This window comes from Rattus norvegicus, chromosome 14, assembly GCF_036323735.1.
Source record: "Rattus norvegicus strain BN/NHsdMcwi chromosome 14, GRCr8, whole genome shotgun sequence".
NCBI lineage: Eukaryota > Metazoa > Chordata > Mammalia > Rodentia > Muridae > Rattus > Rattus norvegicus.
The window spans coordinates 17,337,919-17,350,978 of NC_086032.1; positions in this window are offsets into that span (position 1 = coordinate 17,337,919).

Consider the following 13,060-nt stretch of genomic DNA (forward strand, 5'->3'; position numbering starts at 1 on the left):
ATATAGCCCTATATATGAAGACAGAACTGAACTCAAAATAAGAATCTGGATGCAGGCACTGCAGCAGAGGCTATGGAGGAATGCTGCTTCCAAACTTGCTCTCTATGGCTTGGTCAGTTTGTTTGCTTGTACGATCCAAGACTGCATCATCCACCGTGGGCTGCCAACCCTACATCAATCATTAATTGAGAAAACGTCCCACAGACTTACCTACAGGCCACTCTAATGGAAGCATTTTTCTCAATGGAGGTTCCCTCTGCTCATACGAACTGAGGTGGTGTCGAGCTGACAGCAAAACGACTCCACACATTCAGTGGCGTATGTTCAGACTCCGTGAGCACGAGCATGTTCTGCAGTTTCCATTGTGGTTGATTTCTGGTTTTAGACCGTCATGCTCAAATAAATATATAATATTATTTACTTCCCCTGTGTTTGTGGAACCTTGCTTTGTGTTCTATTATATGAACTCTTTTAGAAACAGGTCTAAGAGGTCCTAAGAATGGGCAATCTTCAGTATATAGAGAGAAAGAGAATTGTCTATAGATATTATTAGATAAATATGGTCTACAATGCCTCTTAGTGCCAATGTTTCTGTTTCGTTGTTGGTGAGGTGGACTATCTATTGGTGAGAGCTGAATACTTAAGACATGCACTATCATTATATGAGAGTTAATCTGTCTTTACATCAAATACTTCTGGTTATATGAAATTGGATAATCCATGTTCCATCTATCTATATTTAGAATTGTTGGTTAATTGTTCTTTTAATGAGAATGTAATGACCTTCTTTACTTCTGACTAATCTTGGCTGGGATACATCTCGTCAGATATTCAAACTACAATATCTATGTGCTTTCTGATTCGATTTGTTCAGAATGCCCATTTTCAACCTTTCACTCTTTCATTGTTAGGTGCATTTCTTAGAGGAAAGAAATAGATTAATCTATTTTTGAAGTATAATCTACTAGTCTGTGTCTTTTGATTGAGAGAATTGAGAATCATGTCATTCAATGCTATGAATGAAAGGTGTGTATTCTTTCCAGTCATTGTGTTGATTTTGTAGAGTTTGGTGTTTTGCTGTTTCTTATTTTTTTTTAATACCATTCTAGCATGGTGTGAGAACGAGATGAGATGTCCTTTGGAACTAAAGTCTTTGGGAGCTCCCTCCTTTAATGAATTTTCTCTTTAGAAAAACTCATTAAACGTGTGTTGTTCTTTTGACAAGGAACTAAGAAAAATCATGTATTCAAGAACTCAAAAGAGAGCAAAATTAATACCTTTCTCCCAAGCAGAATGAAGCTCCAATGAAATCGTTCCTGTGGACTTTGGTTAAGGAAAGTCACTGTACCCGTGCTGAAGGGGTATACCCCACCATTCTTTTGGGCTCTCCCAAGGCTCCTCGGGAACACCCTGGGTATGTCCATCTTCCTCTACAGAGAGAAGCATTTTTCAAGTATTTTCTGTGGTTCTTTGCTTCTCAGTTATGCATTCCTTTAGTCTGTGTTAACATGGAAAAGTTTATCTTTTTCCTTCAACTATTGATAGATAGTTTTGTTGCATATAGGAATCTGGGTTAGCAGTTCACATCTCAGAATACACTATCCTATGCTTTCCTAGCTTCTAGGGTCTCCGCCGAGAAATCAGCTATAAATCTGATGGGTTTACCTTTGTGTGTGCCTTTGTGATTCTATCTTGCAGCTTTCTGCATTTTTCTTCGCTCTCCATATCTAGAATGTTAACTGAAATATGGAATGGAAAGGCTCTTTTCTGGCCTTTGCTTGATGTTCTCAATATGTCTTCTGATTTTAGATAGCCATTTCTTTCCCTAGATCTAGGAATGATAAATGCAGCCAACTATCCCTTCCATGCCCAGGCGTGGGTGGAAGATAATTCCCCAGTGGCTTTCACTAATATTGGCTGGAGACACAACCTGTATTAGCACCAGCTCATGATTGGTCCTGCCTGCTCCCCTACAGAAATCTCACCTGCTTTAGTAGATTGTTCGAGCTACTGTCTCGTAAAGGACTAGAGCACACAACTTATGAATCTACATGTTTTCTTCACTGTAACATAATGGGCTTCTAATCTGCCTTACTTCGAAGTTCCCATCACAATTAATGTCTTGTCTATCCTGAATTCTTGTTAGCTAGTACATAAGGAACACTTTCAGGGAAAAGGCTCTTCCACTGACGAGGAGGAAAGGTGGTACCTCTTTAAGAAATCTGTAACATGCCTCAAAGTTTTCTTTTTATTCATCTTGTGATCTTTAAGAAACATATAAGAAACTAGCCAAAGTTACAAAGTTATCCTAGCTTGTTCATAAAATGACCTGAGGAAAATTTTACTGATTACTATGCTCAATTCTTGTCTGGAAATGTTTACACCAGCCTTCTCTTCTTTTAAACAAGTGATTCTGCTGGGACTCAACATGCTCAAGCATGTGGCTGCCTCTTCACGGTGTCTTCCCTGTGCGAATATGTATACGTTTCTCCAGCCATGGCCCTGTTTTCTCTGTCTGAGGGAAAGATCACTTTACAAATTGAGTTGTGCTCCTGAAAACACCAAGCCTTTCTGCATTCCTTTATCTCCAGCCTGTACTGACTGGCTTCTCTCACCTGTAAGTGAACTCCTGAATGCCTTCATGTTGCGTTTTCCCATCATGCTTTTTTTTTTCACACATGTATATTTTTGTTGATGGAGCGTGTATCAGGTAACAGAAGCGCAGGTAAGGGCATGTAAGTGGGAATTTCATATAGATAAAGGGCTGGGCTGTATCTCATATTTGCTGCAACTGTTGGTGTTGGTGCCTTAAAATTCTTGTGGTCCATTTTTGTTGTTTGGTTTGTTGCCTCAGTCATGACATGGCGTCTCTTCCTCAGGGAGCTCCCATGTGCCTCTTCCTTTTTCCTTTAAATAGCTATTGTAGCTACCATCTACTGTTGAACCAGAACTCACTGATGCGATGATGAGGTGTGAAAAAAGAAAGGGCTCTTCAATCTTAAGACTGTATCTTCCAGTGAATTGATTTTCTTAGGTAAGGTGAATTGTAAATGTTTCTTACCTTGCTTTTTCTCTTTCAGATGGAGTGGTCTAGATGACCTGGCACAGATAGAGTGACATAGAGAGGCATAGATCAAATGGCCTAGATTGAGGAGAATGGATGGCAGTCCATTTCAGAAACAAATCATAGCATAAAGGGCTGACGAAGCCTTTTCTAAGGACTTTGCTTAGGGAAAACCTCTGAGTCCATTCCAAAGGGATAGATGACTTTCCACTGTTCTTCCTTAGTTCCTCGTCATAAGAACACCATGGGTTTTCTAAAGATAAAAACCATTAAAAGGTGGGGCCTTTAAGACTTCAGTCCCAAAGAAACTCGCACTCTCATCCTAATCTGCACAGCCTCCAGGGAATTAGCGACATCAATGAAGTGTGTGTTTCAGCAGCTACTGCCTCAGGTGAGTGTATTTCCCCAACTCTCTGAATTCACCGATTTCTCTAGCTTTGAAGGGAGGTGCTATTTGCTTGGTGGCTGAAGTTCTCTGAAGGTTTTTGCTCTAAGGTGGGGAGTGATAACTTCTTCACACTTTACACATCAGGATTGAAAACTGCTGTCCCTCAAGCAGGAAAGATGCTAGTAATGCTCCTCTTTGGAGTCAACCAATCCTGTTCTTAGCAGCATGTTCCAAATAAGATCAAAATTCATGTATTTTCCAATATTTAAAATACTCCATTAAAAATAACAAAACATCCCACCCATAAAGCCAGCAATTATGAAGATGAAACAGAATGATTGATTTGAGATCAATGCCTCTCTGGTCTACACAATAAGTTTCTGCCTAGCCCAGGTTTTATAGTAAGACCTTGACACAAGAAATAAATTCCTTATGAGACTGAATAAACTTGTCACTAAAAACAATAAAATGCTCATTATTCGACCTCCGTGAATGTATTTTCTTTTTGGAGCACACACACATACACACAATATAAAAAATATTACCTGCTTATAGAATTATGAAGAACTGACTTGTGAGGGAGGCGGGACCTTGAGAAGTACCTACGGCTCTATCATGTGTTACTGGAGCAAAGGGCCTATGAAATATTACTATTACGGCTTAAGGATTCAGGAGTGGGGACTGGAGAGCTGACTCAGCAACTAAGAGTGCTTGTTGCTCTTATAGAAGATACAGGCTTGATTCTCAGCTTCTACACGACAACTCACAATCATCTGTAACCCCAGTTTTAGGGAATCTGATGCTCCATGGGCATTAGATATGCACAGTGGTCAAAGATCTATATGTAAGGAAAACACTCATAACAAAATAAAACAAAGTACATATTTAAAAAGAGTTCAAGGGTGAACATGAATTATAACAGAGCTGTGGTCATAGAAATGTCTAGTAAAATATGCTCAGGACTCATTGGATTTTTTTTTACCATATGTAGTTTTTCAAAGGCTCATTAGATTTCATTTATTACTTTGTAGAAATTTAGTGGTTTTTGAGCATACTCACCTGTTTCTTCTCATCTGTGCAGAATTTTCTATCAAGCAGATACAAAGTGGCTTTAGTAAATGCCTGGAGACCTAGCCCAATGCCAAAACATTCCCATTTGAAAGAAAAGCATGGGAACCCCAGATCAGTGTTAGCAGTTACGTTGCTGAGAAGACCAAATGGACTCCAAAAGTGGACATGATTCAGGGACAGCTTCATTCTGCAGCCGGAGCACAGAGTCAAGTCAGCGTGCTTACTGGAGACCATTGTAGATCAGAAAATAGGAAACAGATATGGGAATGGGGTACACTGAGAAGTAAGAGCATCTTCAGCTCTGGGTGGTGTGGTGAGCTGAGATGGGACATGTCAGGAGGCTTCAAGGAGGTTCTCCAGCAGTTGGTAAGAACACGAATTTGTCATAAGGGAGAGATGTCCTCTCATTCTTGAAAATTTTAGATAGAAAAATGGACACATTGCCATGATGAGGAAATGAATTCTCTTCTAAAGTGATTATTTTTGTTGTCACACAAAAATTAAAACTGATTACTTGTGTGGTCTTGAAGATTGTGGGGGTTTCTCCCCATCAACCAACAAATAACTAATTCTGTAGCAAACACCAGCTGGGAACCTCTAATCCAACTTGGTTCAGACATTACCTAGAGATAATGTGAAATTCCACAGGTTGACAACCGAGCCTCTCCCTGTGTTCATCTATCCAAAAGTTCCCTACTCCCAATCCTTTTTGTTTGTCTTTCAATGGGGCCTCCATTACCCAATACCAATAATAGGCTTGGTATAAAACCTTAGCCAGGCCTATCAGCTTCAGCTTTCTGCATGGCCTTTCTGTGTAGTATCTTATCTCCAGGTTATGGGGAAGAGTTGCTTCAAACAGAGAGGGTCTCACTTAGAAGAAAGTGAGTCTGGGTATTTCTCTATAGTCAGCTCCAAGAGAGAAGTGACACAAATTAGAATTTCTCTGATTTTGGGTTCAAGAAATTCTACTTCCTATGGATTTCTTTGAGGAAAAATTATAAGGGAACATGAATAAAAATTCTCTCTCTCTCTCTCTCTCTCTCTCTCTCTCTCTCTCTCTCTCTCTCCTACTGTGTGTGTGTGTATGAGAGAGAGACCTAGAGACACAGAGAGAGAGACAGAGATAGAGAGAGACAGAGAGACAGAGACAGAGAGATTCACAACTATAACCCTTGCTTTAAGTGTAGTTTTGTATAAAAACCACACCTTCTCCTTGATGGTTTTATCATTGAACTTTAACTCATTTTAAAATGTTTTATTTATTTTTATGTGAAGATATGTTTTGTCTGCATTTATATATGCCTGGATACCACCATATTTATGGCCACTACCCAAAAGACCCTGAAGTCACTGGATGTACTGGAACTGCAATTAGAAATGTTGCAAGGCAGCATGTGGGTGCCGGGAATCAGTACAGTGCTGTTCACCACTGAGCCATCTCTCCAGTCCCTAGACCTCCATTTGTGAGTCTAAGCTCTCATACTACTGTCTTGGAGTTAAAATATTTGAATCATAGATTAGTCTGCATAGATTAGGAGACCCTGAGGCCAAAGAACCTCATAAAACTCATGAGAATCCATGGTGTACAAAGGGCATCTGAGAAAGGGCTCTCAAGTTCTCTCCAAGATTCCAAATTCGTGTATGACACCCACATACCCTTGTCAACTAAGAAAGGATCCTTGTTCATGACGAAGATTGGAGATAAACAACATGTAGACTAAGCATCCAAGAGGGAGAGCCTCTCACACTACGGCAAAATAAATAAAACACACCAGATAGAAATGTCCTCATTTGTGAGGAGTGTCGCAATATTGTGACGGTCTAAACAATGTTTTCACGTATGCAGTTGTTGGGCTTTTGGTAGTACATTTAATTATAAACACCAATTCGTTAAAACTGGCAGTGGGCAGGATCTCCATCTTCTACGAAAGAGTTATTTAATGGAATGAAGTATTTTTTAAAATGTAAACACTTCTGTCTTTTCGTGGATAATACAGAACACTTTGAGGGATGTTTAATGTTATGAAATACCATTAGGTGCAATATCAGAATAAATTTTGTTTTTAACTATTTATATTGTGCTACTTACCCACACATGAGGGAGAAGAAAGATGATTTAATGACTTCAGTGTCTGTTTATTCATAAGCATGACGGCTCTCTTCATTTGATTGCCTGAGTTGACGTCAGTTGTGTATTATAAACGCTATAAGATAAACTTCATAAGCCAGAGTTTGTTTCAGAAAAAGTTTTAGAAAGTGTAAACATTACAACATTTGTGGACAGCTGCATGCTTGAAGAACTATTTTGTTCAAGGGCACAGCTAAGTTATCAAACAAGATTAAAGTCTCAAGTAAGAGGGAGTGCACACATAACCACAGTTCGGGCAACTAAAAGGTCAGATAATGTAAATTCTGTAGTAGTCTGTAAAAGTCCAGGTACATAAATCACATTTGAGATGAATACAAAAGTAGAATTGCCCACTAAAATGTAGTGGTCAAATTGATTTTATTGGGGTCAGCTTAATAATAGTTAATTCCACCAAAAATTATTTGTACAATAATCATTTCATTTCTGTGGTCACATTTGCTGTGATTCCAGTTACCAGTGGGCAATACTGCGGCACCAAATTACTAAATGGAAAACACCAGAAGGAATTTATATATTTTTAAAAGGATGCCATGGGGAGAGGCAGGATAGACTCTCCCACCATCCCATTCCACACTTCCCATGATGTGAGTTACCCCTTTCCCATGTGCCCATGCGGTTAATGCTTCTCCTCCTAGCCACTGAGCCATTCAGATTGTCAGTGTGATGTCTAAGTTGTCCTTTTGTAGTTATTGAACACTGAACCACAGTATTTCCCTCATACCTCTCAGTCACCTCATCACCGAGACACTGTGTTATCTCATGGCATCCTGAGAAGAAGGGGCAAGGGCATTATAAAAGGCTATTTTGAGAACCGGTTCCACTGTGTAGTCCAGCATCCAGGTTGAGCTTGAACCTTGAATCCTCCTACCTCCAGTGCTTTGGCATGCCAACATACTTAGATATTAGATAACATTATTCTATTGTACTATCAGCTGTTATTTTGAATCCTTATAGTTTTCGGTTGATTACTGTAATTTTACCATAGGTACTCATATACAGGGAAAACACAGTAAGCTTAGATTTTAGTACTTCCTATAGAGTCAAACATGTCCAGGGAATATTGAGATGACAGTAGGGTTATTTTTAACTACTCAACCAGTTTCTATATTACTTTTACTTTCTTTTGCATCCCCACCAGTTTAGATTATTATGTCGAATCTGAGGTTTAAGGGAGGATAATTCACAGTCCCCAAATAAAAACAATATTATCTGAAGCTCAATGAACAGTGATTGGGCTGCGGGCTCTGCTGTTTGCCCCAGTGTTGAAGTAGACCCATCACTTCTGAATGTGTCTCTATTAGAAGATAAAGTGGTGACTCTCAACCTGTGGGTTGTGACCCATTGGAGTTGTCTATTTTCTGAAAACACAGATATTTGCATTGTTTCATAATAGTAAACAATTTAGTTGTGAATTAGGAACAAAAAAATAATTTTATGGTTGGGGGTCCCCACAACATGAACTGTATCAAACGGTAGCAGAATTAGGAAGGTTGAGAACCCCTGCCTTAAAGAAATTCATTTAAAATGAGACCTCTAAGGGTGGTCCTGAATTGAATCTGTATCATAAGAAGATGCTTTTAGACACACAGAAAGACTCCAGAAAGGTGTGGCTGCAGGGAACAAGGAACACAGAGCCACTGACCACAAAGCCACAATGAAAGGGTTCAGAAGCAGGGTCTGCGATGGGACATGAGATGCCAGGAGGGATGGCCCTGCTATGTGGAGTCCTGAGAGGAGACTCTGTGCGTCGATTCAACACAATCTGACACTAACACTGCTCCTCCTACCATGGAAAGATGGCGATGTGGCCAAGTGACTCTGTTGGGTGAGTCTTCATGGAGTGACGTCCTGTCCCACTACCGGGGCAAACTGACACTGTGCTCCAGGAACATGTCACCAGAAAACAAAGGACTGGTAAATCCTACTTCACAAAATGCATCAAATAATCCCAGGGATGGCAGCGCATGCCTTTAATCCCAGCACTCAGGAGGCAGAGGCACTCAGGAGTCTCTGTGAGTAGATCAGCCTGGTCTACAGAGAGAGTCCCAGGAAGCCAGGGATACATAGAGAAACCCTGTCTCAAACAACAGCAACGACAAAACCCCACAAAAGCAACACAAAATGAATCAAATAGACACCCCAAACATTTATATAATGACCAACCTATTAAAAGTACATAATTTATTTTCAGAAGCTTCATTTGGAGAATTGGGTAAAAAACGGTGTATGTTTTGAACAGGAATGAATGTTCCCTAACTCTGTGACCCGTTAGTACAGTTCATGTGCTTAAATGCTTGGCCCACAAGCAGCAGCACTATTGCGAAATGTGGCTTGTTGGAGGAAGTGGGTGGGCAGGCTCTGAGGTTTCATATGCTCAAGTGTGGCACACAGACTCTTTTCTGCTGCCTGTAGATAATGCTGTAGAACTCTCTGCTCCTTTTCCAAGATCCTGCCTGCCTGCATGCTGCCATGGTTGCCACCATGATGATAACGGACTAAACCCCTGAAACTGTAGGCCAGACGTGACTAAATGTTTCCCTTTATGAACGTTGCCATGACCATGGCATCTCTTCACAGAAATAAACCCTAAGACAAATAGCTACCTCAATCATGACAGTTAAGCTCAATATCGAACTTCTAACTTTACCTGTACTTTACGTATACTATAGCGCTACAGATATTAAATGTATGTGTTTATTGGAATGAGAAGATGAATATTGAGTGGAAAAGTAGAAAAAACTTGGAAATAAGGTTATAAAATACATTTTTGCATCATACATTATAAATTGGTACTGAAGAAAAAACGTGTTTTCTTTGTAAACAATAACTAAGATTTTTAGTTTGCTATCTGTGGTGATTTGAATAGGTTTGGCCTCCATAGACACATGTGTTTCAGTGCTCACTCTATAGAGAATGGCATTATTAGGAGGTATGGTCTTGTTGGAGGAAGTGTGTCACTGGAGGGAGGGACTTTGAGGTCTCATAAGCTCAAGTTATGCCCAGGTCGGCACACAATTACTTCTGTTGTCTTCAGATCAAGGTGTAGAACTCTCAGTCTCTTCTCTACCACCATGTTGGTCTGATTGCTACCATGCTTCTCACCGCAACAATGTACTAAACCATTAAAACTGTAAGCTAGTCCCAAATGAAATGCTTTCCTTTATAATAGTCACAATGATCATGGTGGTTTTTCTCTGAGCCTTAAAAACCCAACTAATACACTATCTACAAAAGAAACATTTAAAAGCTAAAATATATGCTATCGTTGTGGATAAAAAAAATCTAAAAAAAACACTTTATTTATAATAACAATATTTAGCTATAAAACATCAGGCTTCTATTTTTGTTCAAAGAGAAATATACACAGATTTGGGAAACATAGGTGTTCATGATGGTTCACTGGGTAGACAGAGAGACTCCTGCTGCCTGGAGACCCGAGTTCGATTCTTGCAATCTATATTAAGGTGGGGGAAGGGGAGAAGGGGGGACATTCCACAAAGTTGTCCTCAGACCTCCACATACACACCATGACATGTGTCCCCCCAACACACACACCATACACACACCATAACAATAGCACAAATTTGTTATTACATATGAAAAACATTGTAGAATATGCATTTGCAACACAAACAATGAGGGAAAAATACCTAAGCATTTAAATTTCCTACATATGAATGGGACTCTGCTGAAATGCCACTTGAAAGAGAAACAGTCTCTCTGAAAATGAATAGGGAGCTCGTAAGATAGAATTCAAATGCTCAATAAATGCATAAAAGCATCCTGTTGTATTCCAACTCACCTCTACTACCTCGTTTTTTTTTTATTTCCTATAACTTCATGTTTCTTTCACTCCTTTATTCGTTTTCTTGTCATTTGGCCCAAAGGGTGTTCTCTAGTGTTTTCCTTACTCTCTTCTTTTAGGAGTGAGATAGACCACTTTTCTTTAAGGCACAGACATTTGCTGAGAAGAGCATGCTTAGCTTCACCCTTAAGTTTTATAATTTATGATCTCTGCTAAGCAAACTTTTCCAGCCCTTTTTTTGAACAAGACCTTTACACACTTGAAACTTTTTCCTGAATTTTGCCTCAGTTTTCTGTGACATCACCTTAACGTGGTGATAACTTTAATGTGTTGCTACAGATTGTGCTTATTTAGTTGTAGTAGTAATAGTAGTAGTAGTAGTAGTAGTAGTAGTAGCAGTAGTAGTAGCAATAGCTATAGTAGTAGTTGTAGTAGTAGCAGCAGAAGCAGCAGAAGTAGTAGTAGCAGTAATAGTAGTAGCAGCAGCAGAAGTAGTAGTAGCAGTAATAGTAGTAGTAGCAGTAATAGTAGTAGTAGCAGTAGTAGTAGTAGTAGTAGTAGTAGTAGCAGCAGCAGCAGCAGCAGAAGTAGCAGTAGTAGTAGCAGTAGCAGTAGCAGTAGCAGTAGCAGCAGTACTAATAGTAGCAATAGTAATAGTAGTAGAAGTAGCAGCAGCAGCAATACTAGTAGCAGTAGAAGTAGTAGTAGCAGTAGTAGTAGTAGTAGTAGTAGCAGCAGCAGCAGAAGTAGCAGTAGTAGTAGCAGCAGCAGCAGAAGTAGCAGTAGTAGTAGCAGTAGCAGTAGCAGTAGCAGCAGTAGTAATAGTAGCAGTAGCAGCAGTAGTAATAGTAGCAATAGTAATAGTAGTAGAAGTAGCAGCAGCAGCAGCAATACTAGTAGCAGTAGAAGTAGTAGTAATAGTAGTAGTAGTAGTAGTAGTAGTAGTAGTAGTAGTAGTAGTAGTAGTATTGATTATTCTATTGATTTTTACTTACCAACAAATGTCTGGGTTTTTTATTCTCCTTCCCACTTAGATGGGATATTTCTCACCCTGTGTCCTTTTGTCACCTACTGAAACATAGTCTTCATTCTTGCTGCAGTTCTTCCAATATGATTTTCCGTGCTAAACTTGCAGTCTTTAAGAAATGAAAAATATAAAACCTACATCTTCTCATTTCGATCTGTTAAGAAGGACAGCCATGCCTTATTGGTCTTAATGGGAGACTTTGTAATGATATAGAAGTCAGTTACCACCAAGTCATTCCTTGAAAAGGTGAAGCATTGATTATACCATGGATCATATAGATAAGATACTCATGCATAAATTACTTTTGCACTGCAGTGGCAGAATGCCTGACAGAAACCGTCTGTGGGAGGAAAGATTTATTTCAGAGGGCTTCAAAGGGTTCTGTAGCAAAGGAGGGAACATTGCAGTAAGAGTTCCTGGTGGTAGAGAGAAAAATGAGGAAGAGGAGTGTGGGGTGGTATTGGGGTGCACACGCCATGATCTGCTTCCTCTAATAGACTTCTCCCATTCATCAGAGTATGTCACTGTGTTACTAATCCACCAAGGGATCTACCCATTGATTAGGTCAGAGAGTCTGTGACCTAATATCCTCTAGAAATTCAGTCATGGACCTACTTAGAGGATATCTTACTAATCCTCTTAAGTGTTCTTAATCCTAGTCACACTGACCATCAGAATTAACCATCACAACTCTACCCGACTAGTTGACACCTAAAACATAATCGTGAAAATCAACTCCTGGCTTCACAAAAGGTCTGTGCCTGTCTCACAGTGCAAGATGCATTTCACCCATTCCCATGGGTCTTCACAGTCTTAATGGTTTCAACACTGTTCAAAAGTCTTCACTAAGAATCAAAGCAAATTTTTAGCTGTAAGCTACCATGAAATGCAAAACAAAATCACACACTTGTGGAACGGGGGTATAGCAAGAACAGGTCTTTTAGGTAAAATCCAAACACAGGAGGGTAACAGTCAAACCTGTAGTCAGTGCATTGCATTGAGAATGTTTTGTGTAAGTGCAGAGCCCGTGCTTCTGGGATATGAGGGAAACATGGTGAACCCATGATGTTTAGTTTCATTATGATAGAACTGTGCTCAAGACAAATGGTTGTTCTCACTGAATCAGGACTGTCCAAGTGTAAGCGCTTGCGTTTTGTGCGTCAGAGTTTCCAATCTGTTATCTGAGTAGCTGTTTATGCCTCTGAAAAGATGTTGCTTAAATTATACACAGTAAGTAGAAACAATTTACTAAAGTGAACAGGCTAAAAGGAAAGTATAGACCTTTATGCATGTCCTCATACCAGGATTTGACATCAGCCTTAACTTCCGAACTTTTCTTTTTTGTCTTATAGTAAAAGAAACATTGTTTATTGCGTGTATTCTGGAAAGGACTCTTGTTACATTGGGTTTTGTTTTGTGGTGGCTACCATGAGAGGAACTTCACATGGAGGACACACAGGGGAAACTATGACATATAATTTAGCTTCAATAAGTTTTGTGCTTCTAGCTTGGGAAGCTGGAATATTGCTATTCAATAAGCTAGAACAAACTTATTG